The sequence below is a fragment of the Lactuca sativa genome, chromosome 1 (genome assembly GCF_002870075.4).
Source record: "Lactuca sativa cultivar Salinas chromosome 1, Lsat_Salinas_v11, whole genome shotgun sequence".
Lineage (NCBI taxonomy): Eukaryota > Viridiplantae > Streptophyta > Magnoliopsida > Asterales > Asteraceae > Lactuca > Lactuca sativa.
Window position 1 is genome coordinate 183,304,252 of NC_056623.2, and position 17,868 is coordinate 183,322,119.

Genomic DNA, 17,868 nt, shown 5'->3' on the forward strand with positions numbered 1-17,868 from the left:
TAGATGATCATAGGAATTATTTGTAACCTATGTGGTAGATTAATTCATGATCATAATGTGTTTTAATGGAGTCCATAACTTGTCCTCAAGTTATGGAAAACCAAAAGTCTCTTGGATTAAAAAACCATTAAAAGAACATAAGAGTTAGAAAAATGAAGAGTCTTCATTTTATTACTCTATTAAACTCATAAGTTACAAGAAATGAAAAGTTTTGAAAGTTTACAAAACTTGCCCTCAAGTTTTGGAACAAGTAAAGTTAAGTTAAAACTTTAGTTCCAACCCCTAGAATTTTAAAAGTTAAAATTCAACCCTTATACTTATATTATTATGATTTAATAATTATATATATATGTATAAGAACAAAGTCGTCTTACCGCTAGTACGCCTCATTCACGAAGCCGGTCTATAAGGTGGGTATAAGGTTGTTGCCTATAAAATGGTGACTTAATGGGTGTCCACTCTCACCCACCGCTTGCTTGATCGGTGGAGGGTCGTTAGCCGAACGGGTAAGACAAGGACTTATTAATTCTCATTCAAAGTATGATGAATATTATAAAGTAACTAAATGTTTTATTAAATTCCCAATCTTAGTTACTTTAGGAAAAATGTGAATAAGGTGCTATTCCATGAAATTACACTTTACACTTTGATTAAGTCGTTGGTGGAGCGTGTGTGGTTAACCGGCACACTAACTTGGACTTAACAAGGTAGGTAAAGGGTGACTTAAGGTTTATTATAGTATCGATGGAGCGTGTGTGGTTAACCGGCACATCGATTGAGTGATAAACTTTAAGGGTACCAAGTGATTTGCATGGTTACTTCACACCTCGTTTTGTGATCCTCGGTATCCCAGTCACAAAACTTGGAGGGCACACTCGAGATTGAAACATGCCTTTGAAAAGTTCATTGAATCTCAAAGAATCTAGGAATTTCTAAGAACCATTCAAAAACCTAATACTAAAATATTGCGGTTTTCATGGTGGAAATTGGTGAATCGTCATTCACCTACCTTTCAAATATGATATAGCTTAGATTACGGCATACCTCTTCTAAGTTATATTATATTGTGATTGGATCCTAGCCTTAATATTACATTTGGGTGTTTTATTAAGGACTCTCTTATATCTAAACCTATCTTGTCCTCTTTCCTTCAGATGTCTTTCAACAATGCTTCTGGCTCTAATCCTAATGGCTCCTTTTCCCTTATGAACTTGTGTGGGAAAGTCACCTTTGATGGATCCAACTTCAATGAGTGGATCAGAAACATCAGGATGATTACCCGCTACGAGGACAAAGAATATGTCCTTGACAAGGAGCTTAAGGAGATTAATGAGTCCACTGCAACTCCTCAGGAGATCGCTGAATTTCGGGCACATGAAAGGGATGCTACGAAAGTGGCTTGCATCATGACAGCCACGATGACAGCAGAACTCCAAAAGTCTTATGAAGATTTCTACCCTTATGACATGCACCAAGATTTGATGGAAAGATACCATCAAAGTGCAAGACAAGAGAGGTATGAAATCATCTGCTCCATGATAACAACCATGATGAAGGACGGGGAATCCGTCACGAGCCACATGCAGAAAATGCAAAGGTATGTGGATCGTTTGCTGAAGCTTAATGTGAACTTCCCGGAGGATCTTGCAATAGATATTATTTTGCATTCCTTACCATCGTGCTATGATCAATTCCGCATGACATATCACATGAACAAGGAAGAAGTCACCCTCAGCAAACTTCAGGGACTCCTCAAGACCGCAGAAACAGGTCTTAAGGGGAAGTCGGTTGCTATCACTCCTACTCAAAACTCTACTCCGGTTTTGGCAATCGGGAAAAGTCGAGGGAGGAAGAGAAAGAGCTCTTCTAAGGGTACCAGGGTTCGGACCCTTGATGGCTCTTCTTCAAGTGGAACCAAGAAAGGTTTCGTTACTCCTTCTTCTGACCCAAAAGAGGCTGAATGCTTCTATTGCCATGAAAAAGCTCATTGGAAGCGGAACTGCCCAAAATACCAGCAAGATGTGAAGGATGGGAAAGTTAAACCCAACCATGCAGGTATTTACACTATCATTTCTAATAACTCACCCCATTCTAAATCTTGGGTCCTTGATACCGGGTGTGGTATTCACATTTGTTGTGACTTGCAGGGACTAAGAAGAAGTGAGGATGTGGAGCAAGGAAGGATAAACTTGATCATGGGGAATAGGAAAGCTATACCTGTTACCAAGATTGGAGTTTATACTTTATCGCTAAGTAGTGGGTTTAGTTTAGATCTGAATAAGTGTTGTTATTCGCCAGGAATGGCAAGAAATATTATTTCCTTTCATGCTTTGTACAAACAAGGGTTTACCTTTTCATTTAATAATGAAGTTGGTTCTATAGATGTTTTCTATAATAATGTCTTTTATTTTAAAGCATTACCTTGTGATGGTGTATATGAAGCTGTATCTGTTGTAGATAACTTGGGAAATAATGTTTTGTGTATTGATTCTACTAATAATAACTTGGATAAAGCATCTTTATGGCATTGTCGTCTTGGACATATAAGCAAGAAACGCATAGGCCAACTCCAAAAGGATGGAGTCTTGGAGTCGTTTGACCTAAAGTCAAATGATAGTTGCGAATCATGCTTACTTGGAAAAATGACAAAGTCACCCTTCACAGGTTCGTGTGAGAGGGGTGAAGGTTTGTTGGACCTTATACACACGGATGTGTGTGGACCATTCAAACATGCCACAAGGGATGCTAATCGTTATTATTTGACTTTTACTGATGATTATAGTAGATATGGATATGTCTACTTGATCAAGCATAAGTCAGAGACTTTCGAGAGGTTTAAGGAATTTAAACAGGAAGTCGAGAATCAATTGGGCAGGAATATTAAGATGCTTCGATCCGATCGTGGTGGTGAGTATCTTAGTTCAGAGTTCCTCGACTATCTAAGGGAATGTGGGATAGTCTCACAATTGACACCTCCCAGGACACCACAGTTGAATGGTGTGGCTGAGAGGCGTAATCGAACCTTTTTGGATATGGTTCGTTCCATGATGAGTCGAGCTACGCTACCAATCTCATTCTGGGGGTATGCCTTAGAGACTGCCGCCCATATTCTTAATCTAGTCCCTACAAAGAAAGTTGCCAAAACTCCTCACGAGATGTGGACTGGTAAAGTACCTAAACTAGACCACATCAAGATTTGGGGTTGCGAGGCTTTCGTGAGACGCGAGACTCATGATAAGCTCGAACCTCGAAGCGAGAGGTGTATTTTCATCGGTTACCCACAGCGATCCTTTGGTTACCTCTTCTACAGACCTAGTGACAATGTGGTTTTTGTAGCAAGAAGAGGAGTCTTTCGAGAAAGAGAGTTTATAAGCCAAGGAGACAGTGGGAGGCAAATTGATCTTGAAGAATTTCAAGAATCAAGCGGTGAAGGAACTTCAATCTCTAGCCCTCAACTTGAGGAGGAAACTCCTGTTGAGCCAATTGACAAATCTGTACCTCTGAGACGTTCCACGAGAGTTAGGAGTGCACCTGAGCATTACTATGGATTCCATATTACTGCAGAAGGTGAGACACTTATTAGTGATGGGACACTAGTAAGTCAAGATGACCCTAACAGCTACGAGGAAGCCATGGCAGGCCCCGAGTCTGCTAAATGGAAAGAGGCTATGGATAGCGAGATACAATCCATGTATGACAATCAAGTTTGGAACTTGGTTGAAAATGTACCAGGTCGTAAGACAGTAGGGTGCAAATGGGTCTTCAAGAAGAAGACCGACATGGATGGTAAAGTACACACTTATAAGGCTAGACTGGTTGCAAAGGGCTTCTCTCAAATTCCTGGAGTGGACTATGATGAGACCTTTTCTCCGGTAGCCAAGATTAAGTCTATTCGGGTTCTGTTAGCCATAGCTGCATTTCATGATTATGAAATATGGCAGATGGATGTCAAAACTGCTTTCCTTAATGGGAAGTTGGCTGAAGATGTTTACATGAGTCAGCCAGAGGGTTTTGTCAGCAACGAGTACCCTAATAGAGTGTGTAAGCTTGAGAAATCCATTTATGGATTGAAGCAAGCACCTCGCAGATGGAATCTTTGCTTTGATGAAAAGGTCAAGGAATTTGGCTTTTCTAGGAGTGAAGATGAATCTTGTGTGTATGTCAAGGCTAGTGGGAGTATAGTTAGCTTTTTGGTATTGTATGTGGATGACATACTACTCATAGGAAACGACATTCCAACCCTGCAGGAAGTAAAGTCCTGGCTTGGGAAGTGTTTCGCTATGAGGGACCTTGGTGAAGCTGCCTATATTCTAGGGATAAGAATCTTGAGAGATCGGAGTAAAAGACTAATTGGACTTAGTCAGAGTACCTACTTGGATAAAGTGCTGAAGCGATTCAGCATGCAGGATTCCAAGAAAGGAGAGTTACCCATCCAGAGTAACACCAGATTGAGTAAGACACAAAGCCCTAGCACTGAGGCTGAGATAGCAGAAATGAGTCGAACACCTTATGCTTCGGCTGTAGGATCGATCATGTATGCTATGACGTGTACTCGACCCGATGTAGCTTTTGCCTTGAGCATGGTTAGCAGGTATCAGGCGAACCCTGGCAAGGCACACTGGACTGCGGTAAAGAATATCCTCAAGTACCTACGGAGGACTAAGGACTGGGTTCTTACCCTCGGTGGGAGTGATGACTTGAGAGTTGTAGGGTATAGTGATGCTAGCTTCCAGACTGATAGGGACAATTTCCGCTCTCAGTCGGGCTGGGTCTTTACCCTAAACGGAGGAGCAATTTCTTGGAAGAGTTCCAAGCAAGAGACAGTGGCAGATTCTACTTGTGAATCAGAGTATATTGCAGCTAGCGAAGCAGCAAAGGAAGCGATATGGCTGAAGAACTTCATTGGAGACCTTGGAGTTGTACCAGCTATTAAAGAGCCAATGGAAATTTTCTGTGATAGTGAAAGTGCTGTTGCCTTAGCCAAGGAACCAAGGGATCATGGGAGATCCAGACACATCGACAGAAAATACCATTTCATTAGACATCGGATCGAAGAAGGACTCCTCGTGGCAAAGAGGGTATCATCAGATGAGAACCCAGCAGATCCCCTCACGAAGGGACTGAGTAGGGTTAAGCATCTCCAGCATGCTCGGAGCATAGGGCTGAAGGATGATATAAGTTTTAGTAGTTAGATAACCCAGAAATTTGTAAAGTGTAATTGACATTAGATGATGAATAAAAGGAGTTTTATTTATGAGTAAAGTGTTGCTATCTCTTGTCGATCGTTTACTATATTTCTTTTGCATGTTTTGACTTCCAGAATAATTTTGTTTGGTATAACATATTATTCAAACCTCCACAGTCGGTCATATGTCGGAAGTAGGTATGAATCAAGACTGTCATGATGGGTTGTAGAGGTCTAAGGTGTTGGACAAGGCTACAACAATCATGAGTGCTCATAAGTTCTGAGTATTGGACTCAACCCACGCTCACTGGAATCACTTCATGGAATTCTATCTCGAGTGATCGTGAGACGGTAATATCATATAAGTCTTCAAACCTAGAGATATGATTTGTTACTTACGAGTTGGTTATGCATTGACTGTACGAAACCGCATTGGTAACTCGATGTTATAAAACGTACTTTTGTGTGTAATTCAATGAGTGGTAGAACAAACATATGAGTCGAAGTTTATCTGTTCCTTCTTGGATTAGAAGCTGATATCTGGGCCCCTCGATGATTTTGTTTTGACCCATGTACCGGGCCCGGTCAGAACTAAGTTGATGTGTTCAATTAAGTTCTATGTCAAACAAATCGGAAATCGAGAAACAAATGCTGGACAAGAAGTAAGACAATGTTCCATGTATTTGTCCGGCTGATATCTAGAACGGAGGATTATATGATCACTTATCTTAAATGGCGTACTATCATCTTCTCAGTTCCGAGAAACCTTGAAAGAGCTACGATTGCCGGTCGGTTCCTGAAGTACTAGAGATATAGTTATTAGACTTATCCAAGTGGGAGACTGTTGGATAAGGTGTCTAAGTCCATAACTATTTCGGGCTTGTACTTGACCCGACCCGGCATGGTCCATTTGGGTTGCATGGCACCATGCAATTGGATAGACTAAATGAGAGAAATAACACTTGGAGATTATTAATATATTATAAGTTCTAATATATTAATAATATTATTTGATTAGTTGATCAAAGAATTAATTTGGAATTAATTAAGTGATCAAAGGATAACTAATTAAATATATGGGTTGATTATGTAAATCATCCATATCTTGTATAGTGGGCTAAGAGGCTCCATGGATTATCAAGTTGGGTTCTACCCATAGGATGCTCCATGGATGCTCCATGGGAGTTACAAACCCATGGGTCATGGAAATGAAGAGTCATGACACATTAGGGTTTACATGGTGTAACCCTAGATGTGTCAACACTATATAAGAAGCATATTCTCCACCAAAAATCGGCACTACTAAGGAACTAGAGGGCTTGGCCGATTTTGAGAAGTGTGTGTTATCTCAAGAGTCTTTCCAAGAGCATTTGGTGTTGTGTGAAGCATTTGAGGCATCACACTTGGGGTGCTAGGCTCACAAGGTTTCAAGGAACACAAGCAACAACAAGGTAAGTTATTCTATCTATGATTCTAGTTAAAATTGTTCCCCATGTATGCTAGATAGGAATATAACCTTGGAATTCAACTTTGCATGATAATTAGACAAACATAGATCCAAGGTTATTAGGGTTGCATGTACACTTAGGAAGTGTTAGAATGCTCAAAACCCATCAATTTACACTTGTCACACAGAGGGAGGTTACCAGCATATTTACTGGTAGGAGTTGAGGCTGTGGATCCCATGACAGAAACAGCAGCAACAGGGGTAGTAGTAGCAGCATGGACTGCTACCGTCTGTTGTTTCTTGAAAGATCCTTGAGAAGATTGACCCTTCTTCTTTTTCTAGAATTTCCTCTTTTCACCACTCCTTTGAGTTGGCTCAGAAGTGGTAGTGATTTCCTTAACATCGTCGCTGTGATCAATCAGAAATTGAGCTAAAGTCTTGGCACTATCATAAGTATTCGGACGAGCAGCCAAAACATGAATCTTTATCGGTTGAGATAACCCCCAAACGAACCTTTCGATCTTTTTGTTTTCAGGAGTGACTAATCCCGGGCAGAGAAGTGCGAGATCATCAAATCGGGAAGTATATGCAGCAATGTCAGGACCTTTCATCTTCAAGTTCCAGAGCTCGTGCTCCAATTTCTGCATTTCGCCACGGGGGCAGTACTCAGCAATGAGAAGTTCTTTCATGGCCTCCCAGCCCATGGCATTGGCTACGGGTAAGGTCAGAGATTTGACTCGGCCATTCCACCAAGTCAAGGCTTTATCATCGAAGGTACAAGCCGCAAATTTAACTTTATCAGACTCTGCACAAGCACAGATTTCGAAAATGGACTCGATTTTCTCGAACCATCGGGATAAGGAAATGACACCTCCAGTGCCATTAAAGGATGTTGGTTTCGCGTTCATGAAATCTTTATAGGAACTCCCTCTTTGGTGCCCCTGACTACCTTCAGGGTTTTGAGATTGAGGACTACCTCCTGAACCATTAGAGTTCATTTGCGACATAGCTGCTACCATTGCAGCTGTCATCATCGTCTGGAGTGATGCTAGGTCAAACTGGGGAGGGGGTGGCGGCAATGAGGGATTGTCGTTGTTCTTTGAGCTGGGTCTTTTTCTTGGAGGCATCTTGATCTAAAAAGATCAGGAAAGAGAGGATCATAAGTCCTCTGAATTGAATCAAGAGATATGGGACAGGAGATATCTCATCAAGACAAATATAGCATCATACTAAGCGATAAAGCAGAAAGGAGTTATCAAGATAGAACATTTTATCGCTAGAGTAATAATCAAGGAATAACGCGTATACAAGAATTTCTACAAAGGATCGGCTTGAGAAATACTCCCATAGTATTTCATGGTTCGCTGTAGCGACGATTTGTTGTTTGGGATATTGGGTAAGTTTTAGGCATGCCGCATACCACAGTCACTCCCAAGCACATGTTGGCCGTGTCTCGAATGAATATAGTTGGCCAGGCTATATTGACCCTAGACACGACTACATAACTGCGCAGGTTTAACCATAGTACACAACACCCAATTACTTATGTTCGGTTCTACTTGTGGTTACGGATGACGACGGTTCGGTATACTTGTATACTTTTGAAAATACTTGTAGTTTGAAGATACTTTTAATTCAGAGCACTTAGGCCCTTTAGTGTTTATAGTTTTATACCATGTAAGGTTTGGTATACTTCATTCACTATAAACAAGAGCTCTGATACCAATCTGTCACACCCCGAAAACCGAAGGCGGAAACATTTCCGGGGTTGACTCCACGTTGAGTATCAAATCCAATGCACATAGTAAGTAAAGTAAAACAACCATTACATTACATAATAAAGTTTTACAGTTGTTTCAAAAGTAAAGTTTGTACAGTTGTGATACATAGTATATATAGACAAAATGAAACGGGTCTTCATGTACTCCGTCTTCTTATCAAAAGAAATCTTCGGGTACCTGTTCTAACGTTGACCTGAGAACACAAGCGGTTTGAAAATCAGCATAAAGCTGGTGAGTTCATAAGCGGTTTTTGTTTGTGAAAATGTTTCAGGTTTCCTTTCTGTTTCTGAAATGTTATATGTACCAAGAAAATCCTATATTTTCTTAATAGTTGGTTATTGTTTCACAAATGTAAGGTATAGTAAGTTGATACACTGAAAACATGTTTATTCATGTGAAAATGTATAATTGATTATCTGACTGGTTAAACTGTTCTGTTTACTTATCATGTGTTACCAGGAAAGTCCCATACTTTCCTTATTATACGTTACAAATTGTAAACGATGTAATGTTATCCAGTTTGTTACTCTTTCTAGTTAGGTAAGTGTTACCCAGAAAAGCCCCATGCTTTCCTGCATGTTGGTTTCAAATGTAAACGATGTTAAGGATGTAAAAGATGTAATTGTGATTAGTTTCCATGTTTTCCGTAGGAATGTCCCGTACTTTCCTGAATGTTAGTTACAGTATGTGAAAGATGTGAAAGATGTAAAAGATGTATAAAGTAATTCATTATTACTATAAGTAAATCTCTGTTATCCTAATTGCGAGTTCCATAACCATACAATAGACTAAAACCTGTGGCAATAAGTAGTCCACATGTGGCAATAAGTCGTCCACATACTTATGACTTTCGTCACCCTTGAACCATTTAGGTTCGGCTGTAGCTAGCAGCCAGGTGTGGGGTAGTCAGTCCCGTATAGATCTATACACTCAAGTCACGCTCTCTAAATACCAGAGATTCTGGTTATGGGTGTAGTCCTCCACTCGCGTATTTCGGTGGAGTGTTCTCCGAGGACATGTCTCCAATCATACAGGATTAACAATTTACTAGTAATAATAGGATAGTCCTCCACTCATGTATGTGTGTGGAGTGTTACCGAAGACAAAACAGTGTACAGGTATTATGTTCAAATGTTTAATGTCATGCTTTTAACTGATAAAAGGTGGAAAAACCATTTGTGAAATATATGCAAAACATAACAGTTTAAAGACCTATTTCACAAATACAGGTCACGTGATCTGTATGTTCAATCTGTTATCAGTTGTGGTAATCAGTTATGAAAGCATATGAAATATGAAACACACATTTAAAATAACATATTCTGAGTACAAGGATTTCCTTGTACTTTTCTTGTGTTCCCCCCTGAAAACAGTGAAAACAGTGAAAAAGGGTAGGGGTATGAACTCACCGGACGGGAAATGTGACGATTTGGATGCTAAGAGTTGATCCGGGGCTTGTAAATACACGAGGTTCCTAATTATAATGTAAAGATACACATTTGTATCTAATTAGGACTTAGTTTATTCATATGATAGGGACACTTGCTTCAAGTCGCGATAACACTCCGATACAAGTGTTTGGAGGGACCCGGGTGGCGTTTAAGGACGTGAAATGACACTAGGGACTTGGGACTTGAGTTTACTCCCCATGAGTAAACTAATAGAAGAGTTTTTGGTCTAAAACACCCATTCCCCATGAGTTTACGGCCGTAAACTCATGGTGGGGGTGGTTTATGATGCTAAATAACTTCTAACACTTAGGGAATGTTTCTAGGTTTTGTTCTAAATGCTTGGAATGGATTTAAATCACCAAAATGAATAATTTATGGGAGTTTACGGCCTAGCATAGGCTCCTGGCCGTAAACTCCTTAATTCTCATGAAAATGGTGTTAAATGTTGTTAAAACAAATCACATGTGATTAATAGGATTATTCCAAGAACTAACATGAGTTTTATGGGACATTTGAGGGGTGTTATGGAGTTTACGGCCCATGAGACCCTCCTCATGGCCGTAAACTCTTCTATAGGGTGATATAAAGTGTTTTAAGGTCTAAAACTTGCATAGAAGGGCTTCTAAAATTCATCTAAAGGCTTTAGGGGTGTTTAGTTTGCATTCTAACACCATAAATCTTGGAGTTTACGGCCCAAGAACAAGCCTTGGCCGTAAACTCTTAGAAATCCCACAAATGATGTGTTTAAGTCCCTTAAACTATTTTTGGTTGGTCCTTTGATTTATTCCAAGGCTTTTGGTGGTGTTGGATGGCTTTCTAACACCTTAGAATTGAATTTATGCCTTGTTTTGGGGAGTTTACGGCCCAAGCACTCACCATGGCCGTAAACTCACATAAGTCCCTCAAAAGTTATGTTTCAAGTGTCCAAATGCTAAAACCAAGGTCCTATAATTCATATCTAAGCCATAGAAGTGATTTGGAAGGGTTTAAGGGCATGAAAACCCTAGTTTAATGAGTTTACGGCCCAAGAATGACCCTTGGCCGTAAACTCCTTCAAACTTCACAAAGTTCATGTTTTAATTGTTTAGGGTCCATATCTTGAATCCATTTAGCCATATCTAAGTCCCAAACTTGTCAAGGAGGGGTTTAAGGGCTTAAAAACCCACTTAATATGAGTTTACGGCCAATGAATGTTCCATGGCCGTAAACTCATGAATATGGTCATAAATCATGTTTTGAACTTGAATTTGAAGGCTAAGGAGGCTACAATACAAGCTAAGGAGTGTACCTTAGAGATTTGAAGCCTTAAATTTGAGTTTTGGACCCTTAAACTTGGATTTAGGAGAGAGGTTAGAGAGAGAGTAGAGAGAGAAGGAAAAAGCTTCAAATGGATGCTAAAATACGTTTATATAGGTCTTAAAACTTGTACGCGGTGGAATTCTACCCGATACCGACGTTAAACGCGGCTTTTGGTCGCACCCGATAAAGTTACCGTAACCCGATACGGCAAATTCTAGAAATATTCCGATCACTAAAGTTGGGCGATAAAATGATTTCTAAATGTATTAAGACACCCATTAAGTCATTTTAAATGTGTATTAATAAATGACTTAATTATACGAAAGATCGTAAATCGAATTTGGAATGACGATTGGTTGCGCGAGTTGGACTACAAAAGAGTTACAATAATTTATACGGAAATTTTGGGTTGTTACATTATCCCCCCGTTAAAGGGAATTTCGTCCCGAAATTCAAAGTTTAAAACACAAGACAAGATACAAATCATGGATCAGAAAAGAGTTGTGGATACTTCTGTTTCATTGAATCTTCCCTTTCCCAAGTGAATTCCGGTCCCCGCTTGGCATTCCAGTGAACTTTCACTAACGGGATGCGACTTTGTTTTGTACGTTTGACTTCTTGATCCATGATTTCAATCGGTTCCTCCACAAAGTTAAGGTTTTCATTGATCTCGATTTCGTCTAAGGGGATTGTTAGGGTTTCATTGTATAGGCACTTTTTGAGATTTGAAACATGGAAGACAGGATGAATGTTACTGAGTTCGTGAGGTAAATGAAGTTTATAGGCAACTAGACCGATCCTGGAGAGAATCTCAAAGGGTCCAATGTACCTTGGATTAAGTTTCTCACGCTTACCAAAGCGTACAGTGCCTTTCCAGGGCGAGACTTTTATCAGAACACGGTCTCCAACCTGGAATTCTAGTGGTTTCTGACGATTATCAGCGTAACTCTTTTGACGATCACGTGAGGCTTTCAGTCGGTTACGGATTTGAATGATCTTTTCGGTGGTTTCGCGGATGATTTCAGGACCAGTGAGAGCACTGTCGGGGACTCGACTCCTGGCTAACTGTGTATCCCCCACCTCGGCCCAGCACAGAGGGGATCTGCACTTACGACCGTATAGGGCTTCGAACGGAGCAGCCCTAATGCTGGTGTGGTAACTGTTGTTGTACGAGAATTCGATCAAGGATAGATGTGTATCCCACGATTTTCCAAAGTCAATGACACGTGCCCTAAGCATGTCCTCCAGGGTTTGGATTGTTCTCTCACTCTGTCCATCGGTCTGAGGATGATATGCCGTGCTCATATCTAGTTTGGTTCCAAGGGCTTTCTGAAGGGATTGCCAGAATCTGGAGGTAAACCTGCTATCTCGATCAGAGATAATGGATACAGGTACACCGTGTAGACGTACTACCTCCTGGATGTAGATTCGCGCAAGTCTTTCCATCTTGCATGATTCTTTAATTGGAATGAAGTGAGCGGATTTTGTCAAACGATCGACAATTACCCAAATGGTATCATACCCACTAGAACACTTGGGTAGTTTGGTGATGAAGTCCATGGTAATCATCTCCCATTTCCACTCGGGGATCTCGGGTTGTTGGAGCAGACCTGAAGGTTTCTGATGTTCGATTTTGACTTTGGCGCAAGTCAAGCACTTGCCCACGAATGTAGCTATCTCAGCTTTCATGTTTGGCCACCAGTATTGTTTCTTGAGATCCAAGTACATCTTGTTAGAACCTGGGTGAACAGAGTATTTGGTTTTGTGCGCTTCTTCCATGACCATTTCCCTGAATCCTTCGGATTTGGGAATCCAGATTCGATTCATGAAACAGTGAACTCCGTCACCTCTGATCTCAAGTTTCCTTTCCATCCCTCTCAGGGTTTCATCTGACATGTTCTCGGGCTTGAGGGTTGTTAGCTGGGCTTTTCGGATTTGTATGGGTAAGTTGGAATGGATGGTCATCGTCTAGTTCTTCACTTTGTGGCCTGAACTATCCTTTCGGCTAAGGGCATCTGCTACCACATTGGCTTTGCCGGGGTGGTAACGGATTTCACACTCATAATCACTGAGTAATTCTACCCATCGCCGTTGCCTCATGTTTAAGTCTTTCTGATTAAAGATGTGTTGTAGGCTCTTGTGATCAGTGAAGATTGTGCACTTGGTTCCGTAGAGATAATGTCTCCAGATCTTCAATGCGAAGACTACGGCTCCTAGTTCCAAGTCATGTGTAGTATAGTTGACCTCGTGTGCCTACAACTGTCTTGATGCGTAGGCAATTACCTTTCCTCTTTGCATAAGCACACAGCCTAAACCTTGATTAGACGCATCGCAGTAGACGACGAAATCCTCTGTCCCTTCGGGCAGAGACAGAACAGGCGCGCTGCATAAAGCTTTCTTCAATGATTGGAATGCAGTTTCTTGTTTATCACTCCAACAAAAGGGTACACCTTTCTGTGTTAGAGTGGTTAAAGGTTTGGCGATTTTGGAAAAGTTCTGAATGAATCGTCGATAGTAGTCGGCGAGACCCAAGAATTGACGAATTTCTGTGGGTGTTTTCGGTGCCGACCAATTCTCTATTGCTTTAATTTTGGAAGGATCTACATGAATACCCTCCCCGCTTATCACGTGACCGAGGAAAGTTACCTTCCGTATCCAGAATTCACATTTGGAAAATTTCGCGTATAGTTTTTCGGATCTAAGGGTCTCCAACACTAGCCTCAAGGGTTGTTTGTGGTCTTCTTCGCTTCGGGAGTAAACGAGGATGTCATCAATGAACACGATGACGAATTTGTCTAAGAAGGGACGGCACACCCGGTTCATCAGATCCATGAACACAGCCGGTGCATTGGTTAGACCGAAGGGCATCACTACGAACTCGTAGTGTCTATACCGAGTCCTAAAAGCTGTCTTGGAAACATCATTTTCCTGGACTCGTAATTGATGGTACCCTGACCGAAGGTCTATCTTAGAAAAGTAACTGGCTCCCTGAAGTTGATCGAAGAGGTCATCTATTCGTGGAAGAGGATATCGGTTCTTAACGGTCAACTTGTCTAGTTCACGATAGTCGATACACATCCGAAAGGATCCATCTTTCTTCTTGACAAACAGAACCGGAGCTCCCCAGGGTGAGGAACTCGGTCTAATGAACCCTTTACTTAGCAACTCATTGAGTTGACTGGATAACTCCTGCATTTCTGCCGGAGCTAAGCGATACGGAGATTTTGCTACGGGAGTAGCTCCAGGAATTAGGTCAATACGGAACTCGACCTGACGTTCGGGGGGAATTCCTGGAAGTTCTTCGGGAAACAAATCGGGAAAGTTACAGACTTCGGGGATGATCGCGAGGTCTCTAACTTTTTGTTTCTCGTTGATCACATGAGCTAAGAATGCAACGCACTCCTTTCGAAGGAGCTTTCAAGCTTTGATGCAAGAAATGATATGAAGATTGGAACTGGGTTTATCGCCATAGATTACGAGAGTTTGATCCGAAGGAAGATTGAGACGGATAGCTTTTTCGTAACAAAGAATGTCAGCATGATTGGGACTCAACCAATCCATGCCAATGATAACATCAAAGCTCTTAATGGAAACGGGCATGAGATCTATAGGAAATGAGTGATCGTTTAAGGTAAGTGTACAACCTATGAATATATCGTTAGCGCTTTCTTTCTCTCCGTTAGCCATCTCGATGGAAAACGTTTCAGTTAGTGGTTGAGGATTTGGTTTTAGATTATGTTTGAATGCATGACTAACAAAACTCCTTTCAGCACCCGAATCGAAAAGAATACTAGCATATGAGTTGTCGAGAAGGAACGTACCCGAAACAACAGTGGGATCAGCAACTGCTTCCTCCCGTCCCATGGTTAGAATCCTTCCAGTGTTATCAGCAGTTGACTTCTTGGGACAGTTCCTTTTAAAGTGCCCAACTTCTCCACAGTTGTAGCAGGCTTGACTAACACCTGCTCCCGATGATTGGTTGGCTGATTGGGTAGAAGTCCTGCAGAATCGAACTGTGTGCCCTTTCTCACCACAGTTGGTGCAAGACAATTCTCGGCAAGGACCAGGATGATGATGGTATTTACACTTGTCACACAGAGGGAGGTTACCAGCATATTTACTGGTAGGAGTTGAGGCTGTGGATCCCATGACAGAAACAGCAGCAACAGGGGTAGTAGTAGCAGCATGGACTGCTACCGTCTGTTGTTTCTTGAAAGATCCTTGAGAAGATTGAGCCTTCTTCTTTTTCCAGAATTTCCTCTTTTCACCACTCCTTTGAGTTGGCTCAGAAGTGGTAGTGATTTCCTTAACATCGTCGCTGTGATCAATCAGAAATTGAGCTAAAGTCTTGGCACTATCATAAGTATTCGGACGAGCAGCCAAAACATGAATCTTTATCGGTTGAGATAACCCCCAAACGAACCTTTCGATCTTTTTGTTTTCAGGAGTGACTAATCCCGGGCAGAGAAGTGCGAGATCATCAAATCGGGAAGTATATGCAGCAATGTCAGGACCTTTCATCTTCAAGTTCCAGAGCTCGTGCTCCAATTTCTGCATTTCGCCACGGGGGCAGTACTCAGCAATGAGAAGTTCTTTCATGGCCTCCCAGCCCATGGCATTGGCTACGGGTAAGGTCAGAGATTTGACTCGGCCATTCCACCAAGTCAAGGCTTTATCATCGAAGGTACAAGCCGCAAATTTAACTTTATCAGACTCTGCACAAGCACAGATTTCGAAAATGGACTCGATTTTCTCGAACCATCGGGATAAGGAAATGACACCTCCAGTGCCATTAAAGGATGTTGGTTTCGCATTCATGAAATCTTTATAGGAACTCCCTCTTTGGTGCCCCTGACTACCTTCAGGGTTTTGAGATTGAGGACTACCTCCTGAACCATTAGAGTTCATTTGCGACATAGCTGCTACCATTGCAGCTGTCATCATCGTCTGGAGTGATGCTGGGTCAAACTGGGGAGGGGGTGGCGGCGATGAGGGATTGTCGTTGTTCTTTGAGCTGGGTCTTTTTCTTTGAGGCATCTTGATCTAAAAAGATCAGGAAAGAGAGGATCATAAGTCCTCTGAATTGAATCAAGAGATATGGGACAGGAGATATCTCATCAAGACAAATATAGCATCATACTAAGCGATAAAGCAGAAAGGAGTTATCAAGATAGAACATTTTATCGCTAGAGTAATAATCAAGGAATAACGCGTATACAAGAATTTCTACAAAGGATCGGCTTGAGAAATACTCCCATAGTATTTCATGGTTCGTTGTAGCGACGATTTGTTGTTTGGGATACTGGGTAAGTTTTAGGCATGCCGCATACCACAGTCACTCCCAAGCACATGTTGGCCGTGTCTCGAATGAATATAGTTGGCCAGGCTATATTGACCCTAGACACGACTACATAACTGCCTAGGTTTAACCATAGTACACAACACCCAATTACTTATGTTCGGTTCTACTTGTGGTTACGGATGACGACGGTTCGGTATACTTGTATACTTTTGAAAATACTTGTAGTTTGAAGATACTTTTAATTCAGAGCACTTAGGCCCTTTAGTGTTTATAGTTTTATACCATGTAAGGTTTGGTATACTTCATTCACTATAAACAAGAGCTCTGATACCAATCTGTCACACCCCGAAAACCGAAGGCGGAAACATTTCCGGGGTTGACTCCACGTTGAGTATCAAATCCAATGCACATAGTAAGTAAAGTAAAACAACCATTACATTATATAATAAAGTTTTACAGTTGTTTCAAAAGTAAAGATTGTACAGTTGTGATACATAGTATATATAGACAAAATGAAACGGGTCTTCATGTACTCCGTCTTCTGATCAAAAGAAATCTTCGGGTACCTGTTCTAACGTTGACCTGAGAACACAAGCGGTTTGAAAATCAGCATAAAGCTGGTGAGTTCATAAGCGGTTTTTGTTTGTGAAAATGTTTCAGGTTTCCTTTCTGTTTCTGAAATGTTATATGTACCAAGAAAATCCTATATTTTCTTAATAGTTGGTTATTGTTTCACAAATGTAAGGTATAGTAAGTTGATACACTGAAAACATGTTTATTCATGTGAAAATGTATAATTGATTATCTGACTGGTTAAACTGTTCTGTTTACTTATCATGTGTTACCAGGAAAGTCCCATACTTTCCTTATTGTATGTTACAAATTGTAAACGATGTAATGTTATCCAGTTTGTTACTCTTTCTAGTTAGGTAAGTGTTACCCAGAAAAGCCCCATGCTTTCCTGCATGTTGGTTTCAAATGTAAACGATGTTAAGGATGTAAAAGATGTAATTGTGATTAGTTTCCATGTTTTCCGTAGGAATGTCCCGTACTTTCCTGAATGTTAGTTACAGTATGTGAAAGATGTGAAAGATGTAAAAGATGTATAAAGTAATTCATTATTACTATAAGTAAATCTCTGTTATCCTAATTGGGAGTTCCATAACCATACAATAGACTAAAACCTGTGGCAATAAGTAGTCCACATGTGGCGATAAGTCGTCCACATACTTATGACTTTCGTCACCCTTGAACCATTTCGGTTCGGCTGTAGCTAGCAGCCAGGTGTGGGGTAGTCAGCCCCGTATAGATCTATACACTCAAGTCACGCTCTCTAAATACCAGAGATTCTGGTTATGGGTGTAGTCCTCCACTCGCGTATTTCGGTGGAATGTTCTCCGAGG